General features: G+C 44.5%; 1 protein-coding gene across 2 annotated transcripts in view; it reads left to right on the plus strand.

Moving 5' to 3' along the window:
* Positions 1-24367, plus strand: part of HIVEP3 (HIVEP zinc finger 3) — a 279229-nt gene that overhangs the window by 160088 nt on the left and 94774 nt on the right. For both annotated transcript variants that reach the window (XM_074850720.1, XM_074850721.1), the window contains one exon: positions 16193-16287. The gene's annotated coding sequence lies outside the window, so the exon portion shown is untranslated. The remainder of the gene's footprint in view (positions 1-16192; positions 16288-24367) is intronic.

A 24367-nucleotide genomic window follows, 5' to 3' on the forward strand; every position in this document is an offset into this window, starting at 1 on the left:
GTCCCTGGAGAAACAGTTTAGAAAATAATATTTATTCTGAAGTTAACAACAAAAGCGCTGTTGAGAAACCTTTCCCGAGCTGCGGGGATAAGGCATCGCTGACATGGGTGGTTTAGCAGTAATCGGAGAGAGCAGGGAAGTGTATCCCAGCTGGGGAAATCACCGCGGCCATCCTGTTGATTGGGTGGCAGGTCATTAATGAGGGGCTCCTGGGAACTCCCTTGCTATACGTCACTGGCAAAGTCCCATGGCCATGTCGGGTAGCTCCTTCTGCGTTAAGAAAGCTGGCTTTCCTCCGGCTTCCTCCGTCTCCCCTAATCACCGAGGTTCCTGCTGACTCTGTGCTCGGAGGAGCTCTGCCGTCATAACTTCTGGCCACATTTGGCTGCACATGTTGAATGCAAAAAGTGTTTCAGCAGACCCGCCGTTTCTAAAGCGCTTTAAAGCATTTGGTTTCTTGGCAAGGGGGTTCAAACTTAGGGGAAAAAAAAAAAAAAACCCTCTGGAAAGGAAAGCCATTTATTTAAAATATACATTCAACACCATTGTCTCTGACTTTAAAAAGGCTGCTTGTTAGCAGATCTTTATAGCTCTGCTGGGACCTGCAGTCAGTAGGGCCACTTGGGATGCAGGGAAATATTTATTCTGTTTTCCATTCTGCCCATTACACTTGCTGAATTCTTCCCACCTTTCGCTTGTTAAACCAGACCGATTTCTCACTGGTGCCCCCTCTCCTGGGCTCTGCCGAGACCACCTTGCAAGAGGACAGTTGTGATTAGTGCTCCCGCTGTGCCATGACTTGAATTCAAGAAAATGGTCTTTCCCAGGCTGGCTTTGCACAGTCAGCTGGGATCTTGGTCTCTATAATCGGTGCAGTAATCAGAATGGAAATTTTTATCCTGCCCGGCTCTAATTACATGCCTGCATAAGGTGAACCTTTTAATGAGCATCAAAAGACGCATTGTGTGTCAGGGAGGGCCTGTGTTAAAGGGACTAGGGGATTATTCAGTCATTCAAAAAACATTTGGTGAAAGTAAATGTGCAATAAATCTTCCTTATCCTCTACGTTGCCTCATTTTCTCTGCAAAGCCCTGAACCAAGCCCAACCCCTTCTCCCTAGGAAGTCCAGGCTGTGACTAGCTCATGTAGCACTGGTTTTTGCTTACTGCTCGCTTTTCGGAGCTTTCTGAGAAGGTGAACAGGGGTTGCACGTGCAGCAGGGTAAGGTGAGGAAATCTGCCACGCAGAGCTGAATGAGCAGAGACGTCCCCGAGCATTTACTGCATGGCAGTCTTCTGAGAAGCCTTTTCCCTAAGAGGAGCAGTAACTAACCCATTTAAATACACCTGGATGGTATTTTTGTAAGCTTTTTTTTTTTTTTTTTTCAGTTGTACAGGAAAGTTCTGGGAACTGCTCAGCGACTTTTAAGCAGGGATAAATAACTAAGAGGAAAACAAGAGTGAGATCAAGTTCCTACCTTCCCAAAATGGACTTGGTGTAAGCAAGGACTGCTTGTTCCTCAAGCCCGTGTACCATCCCGCATAGGCACAAGGCGCTTGTAGGGCATCGCTATAGGAATGAGCAGGCGGGTCAGCCACTGGTACAAACTCGGAGTAGAGCATCTTCAGCATTGTGGGAAACCTTATTATACACAGATGATATAAAAATCCTTTTTGTGCAAATGAGGTTTTCAGTTTCAGCAGCTCCTCCGTCTCCAGATCCTAAGTTGTCTTTTCCACGCCACTTATCCAGACCTTCCCTTTTTTCTTCCTCAGGCTTTGGAGGGTCGCCTGCTCATTAAACTGTTACTCAGGCTTTGCAGCCCTGGGAGGCTTTGGGGTTTCAGTTATTTTTCACTGCTTCTCCATTAGACCTACAGATTTTAGGCAGGAAGGCAAGGTGTGTCAAAAATTGGCTAGATCCAGCTGAGTTCAGACATAGGATTTGCGTTTCTCTGCTAATGTTGCTTCAGATGCATTGAGACCTGGAGGGGTTGCTGAGCCCTCATTCGGTGGTGCAGTTTAGAGGGGAAACCTCAGGAGAATCCAATAAAATTGAGCCTGGCCCTTTTCCTAGCAAACCCGGTTTTAAGTCTAGTAGTTCCCTGAAGTCTTTACTGCCACGCTGCTACGTCCAGATTGAAATCCAACTTCTGCATTGTTCAGATGGTTTCTCCTGAAGGGCAGTTCACTGCTTTGCAGAACTCAAAAGGCACAAGACACAACCGTTAATTCTATAACCACCTGCTGTCACTTTTCACAAGAATTACTAGTAGATTTAAGTCTTGGGTATATATGGACTGGCCTTCTTTATCTTCAGGTGTATGATTATTCTCTTGATAGCCCTGTCTATCGTCAAAATCATGATGAACCATGAGCCAGAGGTGACAAAGGGACCCAAGGGGTGCTGGGTTGTGAACTGGTTGCGTTCCCGACTCAGTGTGGGATATAGTCTTGTGGTAAAAGGCCAACTAGGTAAGTGTGTGACTGGACATGTGCTCCCCAGAAGTAATATAGTAAGATAAATTGTGAATTGAATGCTTCAGAGGTCTGCGTCACTGCTGGAAGTGATGGCGAGCCATCTCCAGCCATTTCACCTGGTGAAGGTTGATGAGTGGTTGTTATTTAGGCAGTGGGGTACAGGGTTCACAAAACACGTTGTGAAACTCAGAGAGCTTCTAGGAGCTTTCAAGGGGTTTGGGAGGAACATCCTGGGCCCTGGACTTCTGGGTGGTTCCTCCTGCCCCAAGCTGCTGGGAGATGCCCAGGAAAAGGTGTGGGATAGAGAGGCTCTCCCCATTCCCTGCTGCTCAGGGTGAGGCGGTGAGGACTCCAGGGGATGCAGCGAGTGACCTGGGGCAGAAGCAGTGTGTTTGTCACTAACAGGAATGTGTTTCAGAGTTTTCCATGAGGCATCGCCGACTCTTTAAATAGCTGCCCACGGGTTTCCTGTGTTCCCTCCTGCCCTTTATTCAGTTTTTTTTGGGTTTGTTCCCTTCTGGGGAGACTTACTAACATAACTTAAAGCTATAGAAAAACTGAAGATGGGGCTAAAATTGAGTTGAATAGAAATAAAAAATAAAAAAGTTTCATAAAGTTCACATGTTTCAGAAAGCACTGGGATGACACCCGCCACCTGTAAAGCAAGAGCAGCTGCTGGGCTGGGTCAGCTGTGGCTCTGTAACGGGCTGGTAATTTGCAGTTGCCACCCTATTGCCACGAGGATGTAAATCTGATAAACTCCCTTGGAGGCACTGCAGCCACACCGGGTTGTGCCAGCTGCCAAGGGACCAGTTATGGGTGATGAGCTGGCTGGGTGTGAGGAAGGATGGAGAGGTAATGCCTGTCCCTTAAGGGGATGCATCCTTCGGGAGGAAGGTCACGGAGTGGTGTTTCTGGAGTGGCTTTCCTTAGAAAAGCTCTTCACAGCAGTTATTCTTTGTACACGTGAAAACAGCTAAGGGTTTTCTTTACTCAAATTTGAGGCCTCTTTGGCATCCCAGCAGGAGTACTGGTCTGAATTGGGAGGTTTCTGCTGCGGAGGATGTCAGGGCTGGTAGGGGCAGGACAAAGCATTCTTGTGTGTATTCAAACCCACCAAAGATGCGTTGGGTCTTTGCACATTTCAAAGAGGAAAATAAAATTTTGGTCATGTTTCAGAGAAAAATGCTTTCATTTTTAAGATGTAGAGTGTTTGACTTTGGAACAAAACAGTGCAATAAAAGGTCAAGCTAGAACCAAGTGCAAAAATAGAGTAGATATCTACAGAAGAATGTGAAGCTTTTCGGAATTGGAAGGGAGGTCGGGCTGGGTGTTTAATTACCTCCCGCAAACTTGCCCGTAGTGCTCAGGTATTTCCTTCATGACTTTCGCAGGCTAAAATTAACAAAACCTGAAGAGAAACCACTCTTCCCCACTGTTTCACCACTCTGTTTACGTGAGAAAATTGGCTGGGACACAACAGTGTGACCACTGTAGTCTGGAATAAGTGTACATTTCTTCTGGAAGTGAGGATCTCTGCTGGAAGTTGTCCTGCAAGAATTCAGAAGTGTTTCTGGCCAATATCCTTCTGTGGAAAAGTGCGTGCCTCAGTTCCCACTTCTGTAAAATGGGGTTAAAAATATTCTCCCTCCCTCTCAGGAGCATTGCCACACTCCCGCCGCAGCAGTTTGTAAAACACCACAGAGTTTTTTCCACCAGTGTGAAAAATGCTAAATAAAAGTAAATTGATACTATTTTAAATAATATTCTAAGTGTTTCACGCTACAGTGAATGACTACAAATAACTATGAGAATGTATTATGGTAAAGATTCACACTTAGGGTTCACGAGCACTTTAGGCTGGAGAAGCTATTGCTTTGCAGCCCTGATGGCCCAGCAGCTACTCAAAAAACTGCCAAACTGGGTAAAAGAGATCCAAGAATCGCCTGAGATCTTCCTTGCACTGTACGAGCAGACCTGCCAGCAGCACAGGCTGGATCTTCACATCTGATCGCATCCTACAGCAATGACTCACTGTCTAATGAGTTTACTGCCGTGGTTTGTATCATTACTAAGGTAATCCTTTTTAATTCAAGGAGCATTTATTAAAACCGAACCCTTGCTGCTTTTGCAAACCTGCTTTGAATGGCGCCGTTTGCATTCAGAAACAGTAAAGCGAAGAAGGCTAAAACTATTACTGCCAAACTGAAGAATTTTTTCATAACCCTAAGGCAGCGCTGTGCTGTTTTTCTGCTGAAGAAAAAGCCTGCAGTGTTGGTTTTGTTATGCATTATGCAGGTTTTAGGTCTTTAAAGAAGTTAAGGGAAAGTCCCAGATGAGGTGTTGGTTGCCTTATAGTCTCCATGGAATATAGTTGCTTTTTGATTCTGCCTGTAATTCATTGCCGTAGACATGGTCTGCTGCCGTCGTGTTTTGATCTGTCATCCACCTGTGGGGATTTGCTGCAAAGTTAGAAAATACTTTGCGTTCGTATTTGCATTAATCAGAATTCAGAATTATTCAGAAGGTAGGAGATGGTATGCCAAAATGTTAAACCAGCAGTTAAATTTTTTTTAAGTAAACAGGTGTAAAGGCAGAAATGAAGTGTGTGAATACAACAGAAATCCTCAAATCCCATTTCTTGTGAACTGGAAATAAGTCTCTGCTGGCAGTCAGGGATGTATCCAGTTCTGGGAGGCTTCTGGTTGTGGATGCGTCAGTCGTGTCAAGCACAAAACCTACCACAAAAAAATCTAAGCTGGACATTGTTGTTTAGAGTTTTTTTTTTTCTTTTTGAACCCATTTTTGTCATCTTAAATTAGAGCATTACCTTCCCAAGTGAACAGGAGTTTGGTCATGTACTTTAATAATTTCTAATGCAAATCAAGGTGATAAATGTGATGCTTTTTTACACAGATAAGTGTGTTGAGTTCTTCCCAGGCAAAACAAGGCTCCTGGCTGGTGAGGACTCTGAAAGGACAAGGGGGCAGAGAGCTAAGAAAGAGAAGATGCTTGTGAGGGGTGTGGGGAGGGGGCAGGAACTGATGCCCTGGCAGTGAGCAAAAAGGTTAGCTTTTAACAACAAAAAAAAGTGAATATTTTTATTTTCATGAGAGCAATAAGCCAGTAAGGAGTTTGAAGCTGGCGAGGGTACTTGTTGCTGAAAATAGCTTTGGAAAGGTGTTTGCTGAAAGCCTCGTCTCTATTTTGGTAAATAAATGAGGAAAGTCAGAGATGTCAGTCCAGTCGCAGCAGCGGTGGGGACGGCGCTGTGGTCTGCCGGTGTGCAGAGAGCGGCTGCCCGGAGCGGGGAAGAGGAGCTTGGCAGCATCCTGAAAACGCACACACAGTTTCACGTGAATGGAAACTGCAGCTTTGCATGACTTAGACCTCAAATAAGTGAATAAATGTGACTGCCGAGGGAGGGTGGTTTAGACAAGCTCCGATACTTGGTATTTTTCTTTCCTGCTTTTGCAGCAGGTCTGTGTCAGAACTAAAATTGCCTTTCACAAGGCAGGACACACCATCTGGAGCGATCATTTTGTCCTGCCTTGCTAGGTAAATTATTTTGAATATTGTGCTTGGGAAGCTGCTTTTGGAATGTGGTCATGGATTATATGTCTATTCAAGGGTATGCTGTTGCATGCCTGCGTGTAGAGGGTACCTGTCCATGTGCCATCACCAAGACACCTACTTAAAAAGTGGTATTTTGTCTCAATTTCCATCTCTGTTTGCATTTGCACTGGGCTGGCTACTCAGTGCTTGGGCTCTCACCGTGAGGAATTGTCCCCGGTGCCGGCGAGCCCGTTTGCGCTCGATGGGTGTGTGCATGTGTGAGAGCGAGCGCAGGGGATGTTTTCCATTTAACAATGTTATTTCTGGCACTGCTGCTTTTTCTGTAATCACTGTGGAAACTGTTATGCTTGGGGGTTCATCAAGGAAACATGTAAGTTCTTCTAGGGAGAAATACATTAAGCAAGTGGCTGTGATACTGGTTTCATAAGGGCTCACTTTAATTGGGAACAGTGTTTTCAGGAGATTTTTACTGGCTGTGTTTCTAATGGAGTCAAGAAACAGCTAAAGTGAAATGGCAGAGAAGAGCACCCAGTGTGCTGGAAAAGGGGCAGTTTGGTGTTTGGACTCCAGTGCTGTGTTGTATGATGGTGCTTCAGGAAAAAAAACTAAACTCAGATTTTCTTTTGAAGAGGAAAAAAGTTTGAAGATAGATGGGATCTGCCTGCAGAGTAATGATGGTCTGGGCACTGTATTAAAGAAATATGAGAAGTTACAGATGCAGGTCATTTATTGTGAGAGGGTTTTTTTAGATACATTTATGGGTGTCCTACTCTACTGTGGCCACAAAGAGTAGACGGGCACGGCTTCAGCACATAGCTGAGGGGGAATTTGGGATGCTGACGCGCCGAGATGTGGGAGCATCTCCTGTGTGCCGTGGCACAGGGGGAGGACTGCGGGTGGGAGAGCCCCTGGGACCTGCCGCTGGTGGAGGAGCCGGCTCCAGCCAGGAGCCTGCTCTCGGGGTCTCACCCTGGCTCTGCATACACAGGAGCTTCCGTGCTGCACCTTCGTGTGCGGTGAAGCACACCTGACGTGCGGGCAGGATTTGGGGAGAAAACTGTGCAGTATGTAACTGCTGGGAGAGGATGGCGTGTAGCTGGAGCGTGCACCTCCCGTGCTGTGCAGCCGTGGACCCAAGGCGATGGTCATCCCATGTCCAAAGACAGCCACGAGGATGTTCATCCTGCTGCTGCCAGCTCGCCGCCGGTGCTGGGCAGCCTCCTCTTACCATAACGTGTTAGTAACAGACTGATACGCATGGGCTGTGCTTAACCAAGTAGCACGGTATTCCTCACAGGTAACGTGGATACAGTACAACACTGTTTGCAAATTGGGAAGAATCTTCCAGAGAATTTTTAAAAATAATTTTAGAGAGGTCCTGAGCACTTTCCTGAGGTTATGAAGCACTGGCATTTTGTGCAAACATCAGCTATTAACCCTCTCTAAACTACAGTTTAAGCTGTTAAATTTCCCCAATTCCTCCTTAGGTGTAGAAATAAACTTAATATTTCTCCTCTGTGCTTCACATACTTTGGGGGTCATTATTCCTTGTCAAGGAGCTGATCTGGCCGAGCCCAGAGAGTGGATTATGCTGCTGCTGCTGCTGGTCGGAGGACAAGGACACGCTGGATCCCATCAGTTCACCTGGCTCAGCAGCCTGTCTCTGGAGGGTGCAACAAGCTTTGCAACACATCAACCACGGGATAAACTTCTTTCATTCCGGGCATTCATGTTCATCGTCATTAACCAGTTATTTATAATCAGAATATCACCATCACCTACTAGAAATTGCACATATTGGAAAAGCTGACTGCGTGGTCCCAGATTCAGGGAGTTTACTACTGCAAGCAAAACTCAGAGGGAGATAGTGCGTAAAGAGGGGGAAGTGAAAGGGTTACGGTGGGCAGGCGGTGAGGTGGGTTTGCTGGCTTTCATGAGTGCCCTGTATTTTATTTGTGGTACTTAAGAGTGCTCTTTTTCATTGGCGTTTGTGGAGAGGCTGATACCGGAAAGAGGAAAGGAGGTTTTGTCTGTGTTATACATATTTGATGTTTTGCATTTTAATAATTATCTTAATAAGTTACTCAAACTCACCTCTCACTTTATTTGGGGATCTCTGGAGGGATTCTGTTTGCTTAACGCTCTTAAAGTCTTTACAGCATTCAGCAAATGATTTATTACTATTGATTTATATGGCACCTAGTACAAGCTTCATGGCAGCGGTGTGCAGAAATTATGGTTCTTCCAGGACCACTTCACCCACCATTGAAATAGAGACTCCTCTGATTAACAGGAGAGCAGAGAGCGAGATGGACAGATTCGTACAATTTGATGACCTCAGCAATTAATTATTTATTGAGCTTTTAATTTTGCATCCATCATTCTAGCTCTGTCTCCCCTGACTTTCCAGAGCAGTTGCACAGGGAGGTAAAGCATCAACAGATACCTTTAGAGGGGGAGGTTTGCAGCTTTGTTTAGAGAAGCTCAGCTGTGCTTGTGTTAACCCCTGAGACTCTGGAGAGGAGCTAATATCTGCTTGCCCCTGGGTATTTCAGGCTTTCAGAGACCCTTAATTTTAAGCCCAAAGAGCTGTGTTTTCCCCAGGACTGTGAGCTGCAGGGCAGATGATGGTGTTAATCCATCCTGGCCCTGGAGCTGGTGTGTGCATAAGCCTCTTTCTTCTCCCGCAGCCTTGGCATGAGAACTCCGCTTTCCTTGGGTCTTGTGCTTCAGGGCTTCCAGCGGATGTGTGCAGGTATCAGGAGGGCAGTCCTTCTAAATGCACAAGCAGCTGAGGATGTTTTGTCTTGTTTTTTGGCTTTTCCCCCCTGTTTTTTGAAGAATCGAGGGTGGTCTCAACTGGTAGAAGGACACTGAGTTTTAGGCTAATCTGGTGCTATCAAGCATCAGCTTTCATGAACTCAACGGTTTTTTTCCTTGGCTGTGTTGTTTTGCTCATGGATTTGGGATCACTTATCTGTGACCCAGAAGGAGATATCTCATGAGATACTTGTGGAATTTTCTTCTTCCCTTGCAGCAATGGCACTTATGGGACCTCTGCACACCTGATCATTTCCAGAACCTCTGGGATAGATAGGAGCATGTGTGTAAGCCCCAGAGCTGCCGAGTCTCCTACACTTGTGCTTGTAGTTACTGGCTTTTAGAGAAGCCACCAGAAAAATGTGCAGGACAGGAGAAAAGGTGATCTTGTGCTCCTGTCTGGGCTCCAGCTGAAACTGCAAGATCTGAGCACGGTGGAGTGCATGGAACAGCAGTCTGGGACTGAGCAGCCCTGGTCCCTCTGCTTCGTCCACTGAAAGCACTCGGCACGTCTGTCCCTCCAGCTCCTTCATGCCTCCCACTGCTATAATGGGAGCGAGAATGGTCATTCATTGGTTTAGGTGAAAAAAAGCACAAATCTTTGATGAGTTTCCATTAGGTGGACAGATACTCCCACCAGGTTGGGATAGTTCCTAAAAGGTCTGTGACATGGGAGACGAAACGGTGAATAAGGAGCTTTTTGTAGTAAAAGTGCTTTTCTTCCAGGCTGGACAATTGAACTGTTGGGTCTGGTTCTTCCATCCTAAAGGGATCCTGCATGACCCGTGAGGAGCCCAAGCAGAAGAACATGATCCATGTACTGGACTGGTCCCACAGCCGACTTCAGGCTGGTTCAGATCAGGCATCAGTGCCGGGAACAGCACTGCAGGGCCCCCGCGCAGGGAAAACACGTCAGATAACCAAACCTCTTACCACACACTTTCTTTTCCTCTTTCAGAGCTACAGTATTTTATTGATGAACTGGGCTTGTTTGCTCTGAAAGATCCACTTCAGTCTGTTCCATTTGGTGCTGTGGAAAGAGCTGATGGGAATCGCCACAATAAAATTTTAATTAAATGCCAGGCAATAATTTGCAGCGAGTAAATTGCAGTACCTGCAGTATGCTGTTGACATCTGTTCACAGACCCAGAGGGCCATTAGTGACTTTGAGAACCAGGAGAAAAACACAGGTCCACTTACCTTGTTTTTTATTCTTTCAGTCCAGGGCAGAGAGACCTATTATGTTTAATATTTTATAGCAGTGCATTGTTGCCATCCTTCCTGTGAGTCATTTTTCCACAAGAAACCCGTGCTCACCACGTTATTTAACCCCTTTAGAGGGTTTAAAAGTAGATTGTAAATCTTCTGCAAAAAAATGGTCTTTTATATGCTGTGTTCGTGCCACTGCATTGCTGCACAGTGCCAGGAAGCAAAAGCTGCTTTAATATTCAGCCATCTGCACGCTCGGGGGAAGGCCGGCAGCGCACCAGAGACTGGCACAGACATCCCAAAATCACTTGGAAGCTCAGGCTCAGGTTTGAAGCTCTGACCCAGACTGTGCTCCTCCTGTGTGGTGTTGTTTTCCTCCATGGCTGAGTCCGCTGGAGCCCAAAATGGAGATGATGATTAGGAAAATCTGCATCCTGAAAAGGAGTGTTTCCAACGCGATAGTGTGAGGATGTTTGTCCAGCCTTGAGATGTTTCAAGCGATGGGATGACTCTTGGTGGAGCGATTTCCTAATGTTCATTCAACTCTTCCCTTTCCCTGCTTTGCCCCATCCCATGAACATGTATGTGCCTCTGCAGGTACCTTTGGGCTCTCACTTTTCACACACTTGCAAACAGTTTTGTCCCCCCTAAAACATCTCCAGTGTCTTCACTAAATAATATTTTGAGGTCTTTCCAGGTTTTAGTTTCAGAAAACGACTCACTAATTGTTCTGGGGCATTCCTGGTATTTTCTCTATGTTTCTGACCAAAGAACCTGGACCTGAGCACAATTGTATGTTGTTTTACTGATTTTCAGCAGAGCTCCTGCTATGCAACCTCATAGGTTTGAGGACAAAAATACACACGAGTTTCATTTAAATAACTGTAGTGGAAACTTTCTATGGAAAGAAGATACCCCAAAAAGCCCCTGAAAGAACAAAGTAATTGCCTTACAGAATGACTTCCTTTTGCTGCATTGTTTTCCGTTTGCATCAGCCGTTTGTCTCCTTTGGGCTGTGCAGTTGTGGTTCTTCGGTGTGTCATCCAGCAAAAGTACAGCAGAGCTTCTGTACATAGAAGAGAATTGCTATTTTTTTTTTTCTCTCTCTCATAAGGCAAAAAAACCCCAGCTGTGCTTTGTACAAATTGGGTCCGTGACATGAGTGGAGTTTAAAAATTACAATTAGTCTTGGACGCTGTGCTCAAGGTTACACTTTTGTGTTGTCCTTCAGATGAGAAGGTTGAAGAATGTGAGTGGTAGCATAGAAATTGCCAATATGTGGGAGCTTCTTGACCAGTGAGAGGAGAATACTGTGGCATTTCAGCATGTGCAATGTGGAAATGCGCTTCTGTTAGCCACGCTGCAGCAGAGAGAGCTCATCTTGCTGTAGGATATCTTTATCAGACTGCTAAAGCCTTAAAAGCCCCAGAAGGTTTTGGTTTCTGCTCTGGACCTGACTGCACAGACCATCGCAGGGAACGGCAGGACAAGTGACATCTCCCCTCGCTGCTGATGGGGTGGGAAGGGTGGTGTGAGCTTTCTGGTTTCTTGCTCTTGGGAGGAGCCTGGATATTTGTATTTTGGAGGTTGGAAAGTAACATTTTTTATTTCGCGCTGCTGGGAAGATTAAACAAAGATTTTTATCTTAATGAGTCATTATTACATATGTTTGGCCATCTTATTTTTACTGAAATAAGTGCCTATATGACGCTTTTTGCGCAGAGATGGAAGCCAGCGTTCTGCAAAGAGATTCTGTTTTCTTTTTCATACTCTTTTCCATAACTGATTACATCCTAATTTAAGTCTCATGTACTGCTGGTTCAATCTCAGTTCATAGCCTCACTCCACTTCCTTTAGTTCCGCAGAGTACTTTTACTCTGCAGCAATGTCAAAAAATTGAAGTGCCTAACATTTCCCCATACCTGTGACTCTATTTCCTTCTCTTAATGATTTCTAAAGGCAAAGGTCGTGCTTTTTAACATCTTGGAGAACTTCTAAAATACTGTACTGAGGTAAAATAAAGCCAACAAGCACCAGAAATGTACCACATGAATAATTTTTCTGTTCTTGATACGCTGTTGATATGGCTGTGGGAGAGATGAATGAATAGCTGTAGAAACTGCCATAAACACTGTGTCATGCTTGACAGAAGATCTCTTTCGAGAACATTGTGTTTATAATGCGTATACAAAATTTGGGAAGCGGCAGGGGGCGGGGCGGAGCTGTAGGTCTCCTGAGGGTCTTCAAGTCAAGACATCACCATGCTTGTGATGCTGCAGCTATCCACTGCATCGTCTGGGCTGGAGAGGCAGTTTCATGGATCCCTGCCAGGCTGGAGATGTTCAAGCTGCCTGTCTGAGGGGACACGTCCTGTCCCCTACAGGGAGGTGACTAATGGGGTTGCATCTGACCCTTTCATACCACCTTTTTGCTGAAACTTGGTTTGAACTTGCAGTAGCCTGCTGAGCAAACGCCCAGAAGATGAGAAAGACAAGACCTTCTGGTCTCCATCATCTTACAAAAAGCTGCCTGGAAGTTCATAGTTTAATTGATAGTGAGCAACCTTAGGAGAATATGGAGCCTGATAAGGTCAGAGGTGTATGTTTGGAGGAGAATCCAGAGACATTTTCTTCTCAACTGCTAATCACTCATTTCAGAGCACCATAAACTGCTGGACTTGTATTTCCTTTTTATGCTTGTTTGTGGCTTGCAGTATCTTATGCTAAAAGTGCATCTCATTCACCTCAGACCACAGCTTCAGGCTTCTGCATGGCTTCTTGCTTCCTGCCTTGGAATGTGAAAATAAATGGTGATGGTGGGTTTAGAAGAGGTGCATAGAAAACAAAGAACCAGCCTGGGGAGATTTCCCCAAAGCAAGAGATTGGTGCGAAGTGGCAGGCTGGTTTCACCTGAAAGCACCAGCTCCACCTGGGTGAACAGTTAGCCCAACCTGGTCAGTCCATCATTACGTGGGCTTTAGTTTAATTCCCTAGAAGATGACAAGAAAGGCCTGGTTAGGCATGATCTTAATCTTGACACTGATGTTAATTAATCCTGATTCATTGTTATAAGAGTATGAGGCCAGGCAGGAAATGAGCAAAAAGCATTACTGAGAAAAAAAATCTCTGATTTCACACTTCAGGGTGTGGGGAGGGGAAGCTTTGAAGATGCTGTGTTCTTGCTGCAGTATTATATATTAACTTCTTTGGTTTTGGCTCATGAAGTACTCTTTTCCCTCACCCTTAGAAGCATCGGATGTAATTAAGCTCAGAAGCAATGGCCCTTTCCAGCTCTTTCCTGTCAGCAGGGTGAAATAGCACATAAATGGTAGATTTTTGTTTTTTTTCTTCTTAGTGGGTGAATAGCCACTACAGAAATTTAGTTCCTCAGTACTGTGTTACCTCCTGAGAACCGCAGCTTTGCTAGTACCTCTTCTTAGCTGCTGAATCAAGACTCTGGATGCTTTCAGTCACTCGTTTAGTTGTCTGCATCTTGTCCTGCAAGTTTTCTTGGGATGTCGCACCGGCGGGGGGGGACGGGATGAAATCCTGCCAGCAGCACTGCAGAAACCCACTACTTTGTCAGAAAGCAGAGCTAGGCTGTATGTTATCGCCCTGTTCAGAGTCACTGCAAAGGAGACTTGCCAGATGTCTCCATGCTAGACTAGTTGTGTGATTTACAAAGTTGTTTTCCACATAAAATAGAGACTTTTCATCTAAACGGTTTTGCAAGCTTTTATTCAACAAGAAAGGAGAAGCAGCAAGGCCCTTCCCTGTGTGAAGAGGATGACCGGAGCAGTGACTGCCTGGTGTATCTGGTAGTGCCACCGTCTTCCAGACGTCCATAGTGAAAGGTCCTCAGAGCTCTGACCCTCCTCTGGCTTAGCGAGGACAGCTTGGCTGGGATATGAATTTTTAACTTGTGTTCAAAGTGCTTTCACAGAGTCATTGCCTGGAGATAGAAAGCATGCAGCCTTGTTAGAGAGGGTGATAAAAGCTACTTTATCTCAAGTGCCTGGACTACAGCTTTTTTTTTTTTTTCTTTCCTTTTTCCTTTTAATCTGGTATTCTTTGTTCAAAACCCAGAAGAGGCAGGTGCCTCCCAGTTAAATTGATGTAGTTTATCAGTAGAAGTCTGCCTGCTATTTCATAGGATGCTCCTGAACTAAACTGGGGTAAAGGCTGGAGCTTCAGCTTGTCAAAGACAGCGCGAGAGGAAATCTGTTTAGATGTTTATGCATCAGCAAGGCCAGCATTGATTCCCATTGGCATTTCAGCTGCTCTTTGTGATTAGAGATGCCCTGGAGAAGCCTCGGTGGTGGCGGAGTGATGCGACAGTAATACTCTGCTAGAGCCAGGGCAGTTTTGCACTGGCTACCATTACTGTGTGCTTCTGAAATGCTCTCTTTATTTATTTTTCTTTTACTTTCCTATTAAAATGAAAATTCACTTCTGTTAAAAGCATCCGTAATGCCTGTTCTGGCACTGAATTTTCCCAGCTTATCTACAGCCAGGTGGCAGTGAGAGCTTGATGATGCTGGGGGGTAGCAGTGACTTCAGGGAGCCTCTTCTGGTCTCTTGAGATCGTTGGTGAAGATCTCTGCACAGGCCAGAGACTGCCTGATCCCTGGGTGTGCAGAGGGAGGATTGCGTGGCTCGGTGGCGAGGCTGGACCAAGCTGTCTCCCTGCTACTTGAAGGAAGCTGCGAGACCCTTTGCCAGCCCAGGTGAGGTGCCTGTTGCAGCAGCCACTGCAGCTGTCAGCAACCTGCCAGACTGGGAGAGTGGCTTATTATAAACCTGGTTTTGTACTCAATGAAAATGGCTAAAAATATTTGCTTTCGCTCATCAGCCATCAAACTCCTGCCCTCAAGTCCCATCGTTATTCTGTGCAAGTTACTTCTAATGACAAATTAGTGCTCTAAGCATTTATGTTGCAGTCTTTCACCTGCGAAAAAGTATTTTGCATGCCATGTGGGAAGGCAGATTTGTTCAAAAATAAAACTGTTTTGAGATCCTATTATGTACTGCCAGGAGCAGAGCATTTGCAAATATCTGAGCGAGACCTTTATTGAATATACTTTAGTATTTCCCTGAGTAGAAGGGTCATTTTAAGACTAGAGTAGGGCTTTTCTTTTATTGTGGCAGATCCTCTGTATGACACTGGCATGTAACTTGGTCTCTTCAAGTCTCCGTTTTTTCTCGATAATATTGACATAATAATACTTTCGCCTACCAGGTCTGTGTAGATAGACAGCAAGCAGTTGGGGAAGATGAGCTGCCTGTGTGGATCATGTGGTGGATGGGGCCATGGCCTCAACTGTTATAATGTAGTTAATTAATTAACAGTTAGGCTATGTAGATTTTTTTTACCCTTTGAAACAAAGATTTTTTTTTACACTTTGAAACAAAGAAGAGTAAGACTTCAAGGTACAGCCACCTCCTCCATGACTCTTCCTGATGGACAATGCCTTAATTTTTCTGATCCCAAGGCTGGAAAGCCCATAGTTGTCCTTGAATTTCTATCTCGGTGCTTTTCTTCCCTTAGTCAGGAAACTCTTCCTAGTATCTAACCTGTGTTCCTTAGTGCAATTTAAGACTATGACATCCCGTGCTATTCTTGACAAGCCAAGATGATAGTTTATTCCTTTCTGTTGTGGCCCTCTTGATGTGTTTGAAGACCATTATGATGCTTCCCTGGTGTCTTTACTCTTTAGTCCAGATGAATGTGACTTTTTCACTGATTTTCCAGTCTGTGCTTTCTTGGACTTTCTCTACAACTTTATTGAAATGCGGTGTCCAATATCAGAACTTCAGTAGTTCTACATAAATGCAAAGTTCCCTTTGTGTATCTGGTGAACAGTACACCCCTCTGTGTATCGCAGTGTGATGTTTGGTTTTATTGCAGTAGCATGACTGTGTTCAGCTCCTGTTCAGTTTGTGATCCATGGTAATCCCGAGATCCTTTTCCAAAAAAAAAAAAAAATAACCTTTGTGAGCTGATATTTATTTCCCTTGTGACCGTGTCATTGATTATTCCTGTCTTAGCACTGTTCACCCATCATTCCTGAATTGTCTTTTTCTTTTTCTCTTTTTTTTTTTTTCCAGACCATTTCTACAATTTATCAAGATCATTTTGAATCCTAATCCTGGCCTCCGAAGTACTTGCAGCCTGTCCCAGCCTGGTATCAGCAGCAATTTTAGTAAGCAAACTATGTTCCATCATTCAAATCAATTGTAAAGATACTGAACTGTGCTAGAGGTAGCACACCTCGGACACCCACTCGATAAGTCTTCCCCTTTGGCAGTGTGCCCTGTGGCAGCACCCTGCGACGCTGCATTTGCCTTGCAGAATGTACAAAAGGCAGTGCAGCTCCCTGGGATGATGAGATTTCTATCCCAAAGCAAGAGATTTCAACAGCCCCTTTGAAGATTTGTAATGAGAAATAAGTTTACTTGCCATATCGGTGCCGGAACAAGACCGGTGATGTGCAGGGTCAGGTGTTTGAAAGCGCAGAAACTCTGCTTTCTTGGAAAAACAGCAAGTCAACTTTTTTTTCCATGTATTTGTTAGTTTTCTTTTTTCCTTCATTCTCAGTGGAAAACCCACCTTCTGCTCACACCTCGTAGCTGCCCTTTTGCACATCCTCATTTATTAAAGAGTGTTTGGGGCTGAGACCCAGAGGGAAGGAAAGCAAATGCAGTTTGTTTCATGATTTACAGACCGGGGAAGCAGTTGTGAGTGATGGTGGGGATGGGCTGGACCTGCTGGGGTGGCAGCAGGTATGTGTCCAAGTGGATGGTCTGTGTCCTTTGCTTGGAGTTTTGCCCTCTGGCTCAAACACTGCGTTTCTGTATCGGTGGACTATCACATAGGTTCATTTTGGTGGAGATGGTGAAGGGTGTAGTATTCCAGGATTTATGAATTTCCATGGGGTCTGATAAATGAAGCTTTATAGACCAAGCTTATATTTATAATGTAAAGGGGCAGAGCCAGATGCTGCCCGTGGAGACCAAAAATATAGTGGACAGCCACTGTTTATGTCCCTGTAAATGTGGGTGTTTAACAAATAAGAAATGAAAACAAAAACGGTGGACAGACCCCAAAAGTAATCAGTTGCAAATGAACTTGGGCACGAATTAGTTTCTTGTTCCTCTCTCAGGAGGAGTATAAAGCTGGGTTTTGTTGTTAGCTGCACCTAAATGTGTATGTGTCTGTCAGAATAACTCTCAGTTTCAAATCTCCTCTTTTCTGTGACATCTGCTGTTTCTAGAAATTTCAGCTTAAACAGGAAAAATAATTTCAACTTGCCTTTCACCTCAGACTTCATAGATGTGATCATGAATTAGGATTTCCTGCACCTATGTCACAGGGCCAGAAATACTATTCCTGTGTTGCAAAGGGGGGAACTGAGGCACAGGAGGCCGCTATTACGTTAGGCTCATAGAATGAGTCTGGATCAGAAATGCTGATTTTTGTCCCCTCCTCTATGACCTGCATGTCTTTCCCAAAGTTACAAGAATTTGAGAAGAAATGAAGTTCTGTGAACAAGGACTTGCAATTTGATATTTTCAAGGACTTTAACTACATAAAACTGATTTACTTTGGGGGAAAAAGCCTTAAATATCCCTGTAGAGAGTACATAATGTGAATGATTTTGTATTTATTCATTGCATTGGAGTGGATGAAATCTCTCCCGACCATAATGGAATTATGTTTGGATGTGCTGTCTACTATGGTGGTGTTAAAAGCAGGTGCACAAAGGGAATTCTTTTGGGAGAGAGGGGGGAAAAAGCTTATGGTACCAGTAAATGATTCTTACCACTTCAGTAATCCTAATCAGATTAATTAGGATTAATTTAGCTGTCTGGCTTTTATTTATGGAGTTCTAAGGAGTATCTAAGGAGTATGGAGTTCTATGGAGTATCTAAGGAGTTTTGTTTAAAACCTTTATGAGTTTTAGTGATATTTTTGATTTGTTTCATGTGGTGCAATGTATAAATCTCTGGCTGGTTGGGCTTTTAGGGAGAATTATATTGCATCCAGCATTTAGAGCCAGCCATTAGTTCTCCATCTCCTTTTACATCTTTTGTTGTCAGTAAATCCATCTCCTGTCACCTTTCCCATATTGCCCATCTGTAGGTGGCCCAGCTACCCCTGTGCTAATGTCTTCAAAGATGTTTCTCCTCTTGCAGCTTCTTTGTTGAGAATTGTAGCAAATCTCCCCTCAAGAAGCAGCCTAGTTCTGCTCATGATCTTCTGGTATGGCCAAACCCCCTGTCTGTATCGCATCCTTGTCCCATCCTACACGTTTTTTTTCCCCTCTGGAACAATCCTTCTGTAATTTTACACTTGTGTGTCTCACCAAAAGCCATATCTTCTCTCACGTGCATATGCCACTGACTTTTATCACCACTTTTTTTAACTGCTTCTTTCTCTTACTGTTTTCCATTTCTGAAAAGCTGTTCAGATTTTCACAAAACAAAACTGTATGGCATTGCATATGTGCTTGCCCATATGTATCCGTGTATAGTGAAGGTTGCAGAACAGTATCTGTCAAATGAGGTAATTTTCCATCAGATTCATCCCTCTCTTCTCATTTCATATTTATTCCTTGGAAAGCTTCAATCAAAATACTAAGATGACTTTGAGTTTTACAAGTCTGAAAGACCAGAAGATTTTCCCTGTGAAAATAACCGTGGATGCTGTGACCATCACTCTACGTCTTCATCAGTGAAATGAGAAGGTTTGATGTCGTGAAGCCACAAGCAGCAGCCACATGCACTGGCAGAGCTTCTCTGCAGAGTCTCTTCCCCATCATTTTCAAATCTCATGTGACTACTGTTTTCCCTTGTGTTTTAATTCAGTTTTTCTTTTCTTACTTGGTCTCACAGTGCCATGAACCTCTGGTGTTTTTGAAGTGTATCCTTCGCGTTTGATCTTGCTAGCATTCAATAGTGTCTTCAGTGACAAATTCTGCCGTGCGCTTTCACGAGAGGGCAAAGAGCACAAGGAGGTGCAGAGTGGATACAGTGTGGCCTGTGGAGAAGTATTTGGTCTTGGCGAAGATTTTTATTATCCGGAATGGTTTTTGGTGGACACCTGAGGATGTCACCTCCTCTCAAGTTCTTGTGTCAGGAGGCAGCTGGAGCCTATTTTGGGGAAAGGGCACCCCACAGTGTTGGTGCTGGGGGTGTATGTGTGCAGGGATGCACACTGCTGCCAATGGTTGTTTTCCTTTCCTGTTCCATTGCTTTACTGGTGCAGAAGGGTGTCCTGGAGGTGCCAGGATATGTCCTCATGCCTTTGCATCAAGGTGTGGTTTCACAGCGGCAATGGCATTTCGAATCAAGAGTCCTCATTGCGTCAGAGTCTGTTTCAGACCAACGGTTGGCTGTCAGAAACTAAAACCCATCCCCAAAGTTACATGCAGCTTTTTCTTTTCACTTCTTAGTAGGAAGTATGCTGTTATTTCCAAAATCTTCTGTCTCATCCCTTTAAATTCCTCTCTTTAAGCCCTGGCATCTTATTATGTTGGCAGTGAGGAGTTATGACCAATTTCAGACTTCCTCCCCTCTTCTTCTTTTTCACTGTTTTCTCTCAGCTTGGTGGCGTGCAGAAGTCTTGGTGCAGGGTGTGAAGTGCCTCTCCACACAGGAGTGTGTATCACCGCTCTTATGTCATCCTTTACCAAAATAGAGAGGCGATGTTATTTAACAAGGTAACACACACTCTATTTTAAGCTGCTTCTAAAAATAAATTCCCGCACAAGTTGGTGTTGTGGCAGCAATGTTTTATATTTTAATTGGGGCTGTTTTCTTAGGATGATTCATAGAAAGAAGATGAGCTTTACTAGTTTTACCCTGGGGTGAAACAACGTAGGTGAGTTGCTGATTGTACATGAAGGTCTACATGGTCACGAGGACTTTTCCAATTAGCTCTATGGTTGCTGGCTTTTCCCCTAAGGCTGTCGCATTAAATGTTGGACAAGCTCTTTCTCCTGGAGGTGTCTGGTAGCTAATACGACATGTTTTGTATGTGGACAGTGTCCCACAGTTCTTTGGAGAGTTGATAGCATTGTCACATTGAATGAGAAATAATGACTAAGGGAAGTAGTGAGGAAAGAGATGGTTCCTCTGGGAAATAAGATGGAGATTTTAAACTTGTTGCATGTGCTCAGAGCAACGAGAAGTACAAGAGCCAGAGATATTGGGTGAGGTGGAGGAAGGCATTGCAGAAGTATCTAGAGAGCAGAAGATAATTCTGCCTTCCCAGACTGTCACTGAGTATCTCAGCATCCCGGGGGGGAACCGCTTCCTTGCTGTAGCTCTCAGCATGTGGGACAGGATTGGTTTTTTAACGTTAAGCAGAACAAGTCTTTTCTGAGCTGCTTCATGGTCACCCTTGCCCAGCCAACCATGTGAGCAGCTCTCAAGGAAAACCTTTGACCTCTTGTCCAACACCAAGACGTGTCATCTCCTGGGGTTAGCACATATTTAGAGATGATTTAGGGATGAATGTGAAATAAGGAGAAAGAACTGGAAGAATTGAAAGGAGAAGAAATGGTAATGGTAGATCTTGTATGTCAGAGAGAGTGGCAGGATTTCAAAGTTGTTGTCTTGAAGTCAAGTGTCTTTGAAAGGCCAAATACCTTGAGGACTGTGATCTCCAGACTACCAGCTTTGGGACAACAATACTGAACAAATAATCATCACGCTGAAGGCAATGCCATCATTTGCTCTTCCTGTAGATTTGGAGCAGAGCAGTAGTAGGCTTGGCTCTGTCTGGTTGTGGTCCATGTCAGCAGGCCTCATGGGGTAACCCAATGGCCATGGGTTTGCCACTGTAGGCCTAACAGCTTCAGGAGGTAAAAGAGAAAGCTCTCTTTCCTGTAGGGTGTTCACAAGAATGATCTAGGATTGTGGAAGACCTAAGGTTGCCTTTACTCCACCCAGAAAACTTGCTCTTGTGCTGCCAGCAATGTGTCCAGTACTAACAAGCTCCCTGCTAGAAGCCAGGTTGTACGTGGCTCCTTCCTCTTGCAAGAACACCCCGGTACATCCTGTCCTCTCGCTGGTGCACCTCGGCAAAGGGAAACACAAGTTGAGGACCTGTTTGGTGTTTCAGGGTGATGTTGTACCAAACTCGGTGTGGACAAGAGAAAATCCTGTCCCACAGAAGTTGCAAACGTGACTTTTCTTCTCCTCTGGACCTCTGCTGTGGTGCAAATGTACTACAGAACGTTAATACTTCATGGGGAGACACAGAGGAGAGTTATTACTTGAAGCAATGACTGTACTGGTATCCTCGTGTACCACAGATGTCCAGAAAGTCATGTGGAGATGTGCACATCTCACTGCTAAACAGCAGGAAAGCAGATCAAAGAAATGAAAGGTTGCATGATGATGTACATAAATCCACAGCCTGATCCTGTTCTCTTTGAGGTCAAAGCCCTCTTGGTGTCAGAGGATCGGGTGCTAGTCTGTAATCCTCCACCTCCTCTCCTTGTATGAATATGTCTTTCAGAGCTTGACAGCACCCTCAAGACCTCTTGCTTCCTAGAGCTTTCTATGGTGGCATTAACCTGCAGCATGTTGCAGTGAAGGAGATGGTGATCTTTCTGCCCTCCTGGAAGGAGTGATGAGACTCCACCACACAGTTCAAGGGAAAGATTGCTGCATGGGATGTGGGAGGAAAATGTCATTGCTTGCTTACAGCGTAGTTCTTTAGAATGGAAAAAGAGAAGCTTATCATGACAAAACAAGGCAAAACAGGACATCTGGGCTCAGCTCTAATACCGGCTTGTCATGCAACACTTCTCCAGGATCCTGTGTTTCAGCTGTAATACAGGAATGATGCATTTCTATTTTTGTGACGCTGTCTACGATTTGCTGCTGTTGGACTTGGGATCCTGGGATAAAACATGCTGCTCAATAAATGTGTTAAGTTTCGAAGTGACAGTAGGGGTAGGAGCAGAGGGTCAAATTAGGCCTAATTCTGATCTTATTTACTGTGTGTTTCAGGAATGGCTGCTTCAAAGACAGCAGTAAGCCCAGTTACCAAAGAAAATCAGAGTTGTTATCAAGGCAAAAGTGTGCAAGTCAGGACCTTTGCTGAGGCTAAGTGGAGGTTTTTTACTTGCAAGGATAGAGGCTTTTAACCTGGTGTTTCCTTCATTTGTCTTCGTTAAGAAAATGACAATCAGAGTGCAAATGAAATACCCCAGGGAAACAAAAGCCCTTTAACCCCTGTTGATTGGATCTGCCCAGCACCACAGTGCAGCCCTTTCAGATAAACCTGTTCCCTGCGTTGCCTTGCGGCGGAGGGAACGTGATCATGTGCAGAGCATCGAAGCCAGTGAGCAGGCGAGATGATGAAACCAGTGAAGAAGTGGGAAGAGCCCCGATCTCACCTGTCTGTGCTGAAATTAAGAGTTTTAATCAGCTCACTGGGAGGGGGGGGCTGTCAATGGTAACGTTTGTGCCCCCAGTGCTGCTTGGTCAGCTCCTGAAGCAGAGCACGGACTGGGGAAAGTCCCGCTGCTGCTGCTGAAGAGTTAATCCCGACATGATTGTCTCATTCTCTTTCGGAGGGGAGTTTCTTGGTGGCAGCCAACAGGGCTGGGTAAGACCCGTGATTGTGTGTTCTGGCAACCGCTTTGCAATGTGAAATAAACACCCGTTCCTATAACAGCATTCATTGAGCATTGTGCCTGGGAACTCATCAAGACACATGTCAGCCCCGGGCCGGGCAAGCTTCCTCCTTTTGCAGCTCAGCAAAATATTTATACAGTGTCTTCTAGTAAACCAGTTCCTCCACGCTGCTGGGAGAAGTGGCTCCGGAGCTGGTATTAATGCCTGACCTTGCTCCGAGTCCCTCCTAAAATAGCGAGGGCAGCTCAGCTTCCTTCAATCTGCCAGCCAGATGGAACAGCTACCAAATTTGCTTCCCTGTTAGGTTTACTTTTTAAATTGCTATAATAGCCCTGCAGATTTATTGTCGCTTTAAGTAACTGGAACATAGCTTTAAAAACAACAGCCAGCGTACCCAGTCCTCACACCGTGCGCTGCGGAGCTAATAGGGAAACTGCAGGGGCTGGTGGCTGCGTTGCATTGAGCTTCGAGTCTTGAGTACTGTGCACTCTGTGATTATTAAGCCCTGCAGCTGCTAAGAAAAAAAAAAAAATTTTTTGTCTTGTTTGCAGTATTTAAGAATAACATTTTAAAAATCTTGGTGCTACATAAAAAATAATACGAATTTTGCCATTGGCTGGATGTGGGTCCTGGAATGTCAACTAGTTTGCAAAGAATAGAAATCTCTCTTTTTTTTTTTTTTTTTTTTTTTTTTTTTTCCCCTTTGACCTTCACTACTGTAGGGTCTCCATGACCAGAGAAAATTATGATGGTTTCTGGCTCCTGGCCGTTGCTGCTCATCAAAAGCCGTTTCACAGTGTCACAGTCAGCCTCTGCAGACCGCAAAACCAGTTGCAGCTAGAAAGTTTGTGTAAGATGTATAGAAGGCTGATTGAAAAGAAGCATGTTTCCAAGAATTCTCTATGTTTTGGTTTGTGTAAGGTCTAAAATTTAAAATATGTTTCTCTTACCCCAAATAGAACTGAAGTAGTAATTGTAGGTGGGGAATTACAACATATATGGCTGGTTTTAGGCATGGCCCACAAAGATCTGTTCTTGGCTTGTGATAATCAGGGTATTTCTCCTCGAAGAGCAAAAACAACAACAACAAAAAATCTGGTATTTAATTTTATAGATGCAGGGTTTGGGCAATGAAGCTAGACAAAGGAAGCCTAGAAAAAAGGAACAGAATCTTAGCAGAGAAGAAATCGATCACTGGAACATCTTAACTGAGAATTGCTTCTTCTACCACCATTTGTAGTCTTTAAATCAAGACTGTTTTCTATTTTCATAAGAGATATTGAAGCTCAAGGACAAGCAGTGAGCTTGATACAGAAACGTCTGAGAGGTTCTGCAGGCTGTGTTTAGCAGGAGGTCAGGCTTTATCATTTATCATGCTGTTTTCTGGTCTTAATATTTGAGGCTCTCTGAAGACTGTGAGATGGTGGCATCCCATTTTGAAAATCAACCTTTTAATCTTCCTGGAAATGCTTATTTCAAAAAATCAAGGGGCTTGATTACAGTATAATTGTTTTCCTGAAATTCTTTATCTGTAGTGCCCCGTAAATGTGGGCATGGATGTTGTTTGCTGTTCTGTCAGGGCTAAGAATAGGAATTCCCAACACAAATGCTGGGCTAACTGCACACCAG

Source organism: Strix aluco, chromosome 26 (assembly GCF_031877795.1).
Source record: "Strix aluco isolate bStrAlu1 chromosome 26, bStrAlu1.hap1, whole genome shotgun sequence".
In the NCBI taxonomy this organism is placed as follows: Eukaryota; Metazoa; Chordata; class Aves; order Strigiformes; family Strigidae; genus Strix; species Strix aluco.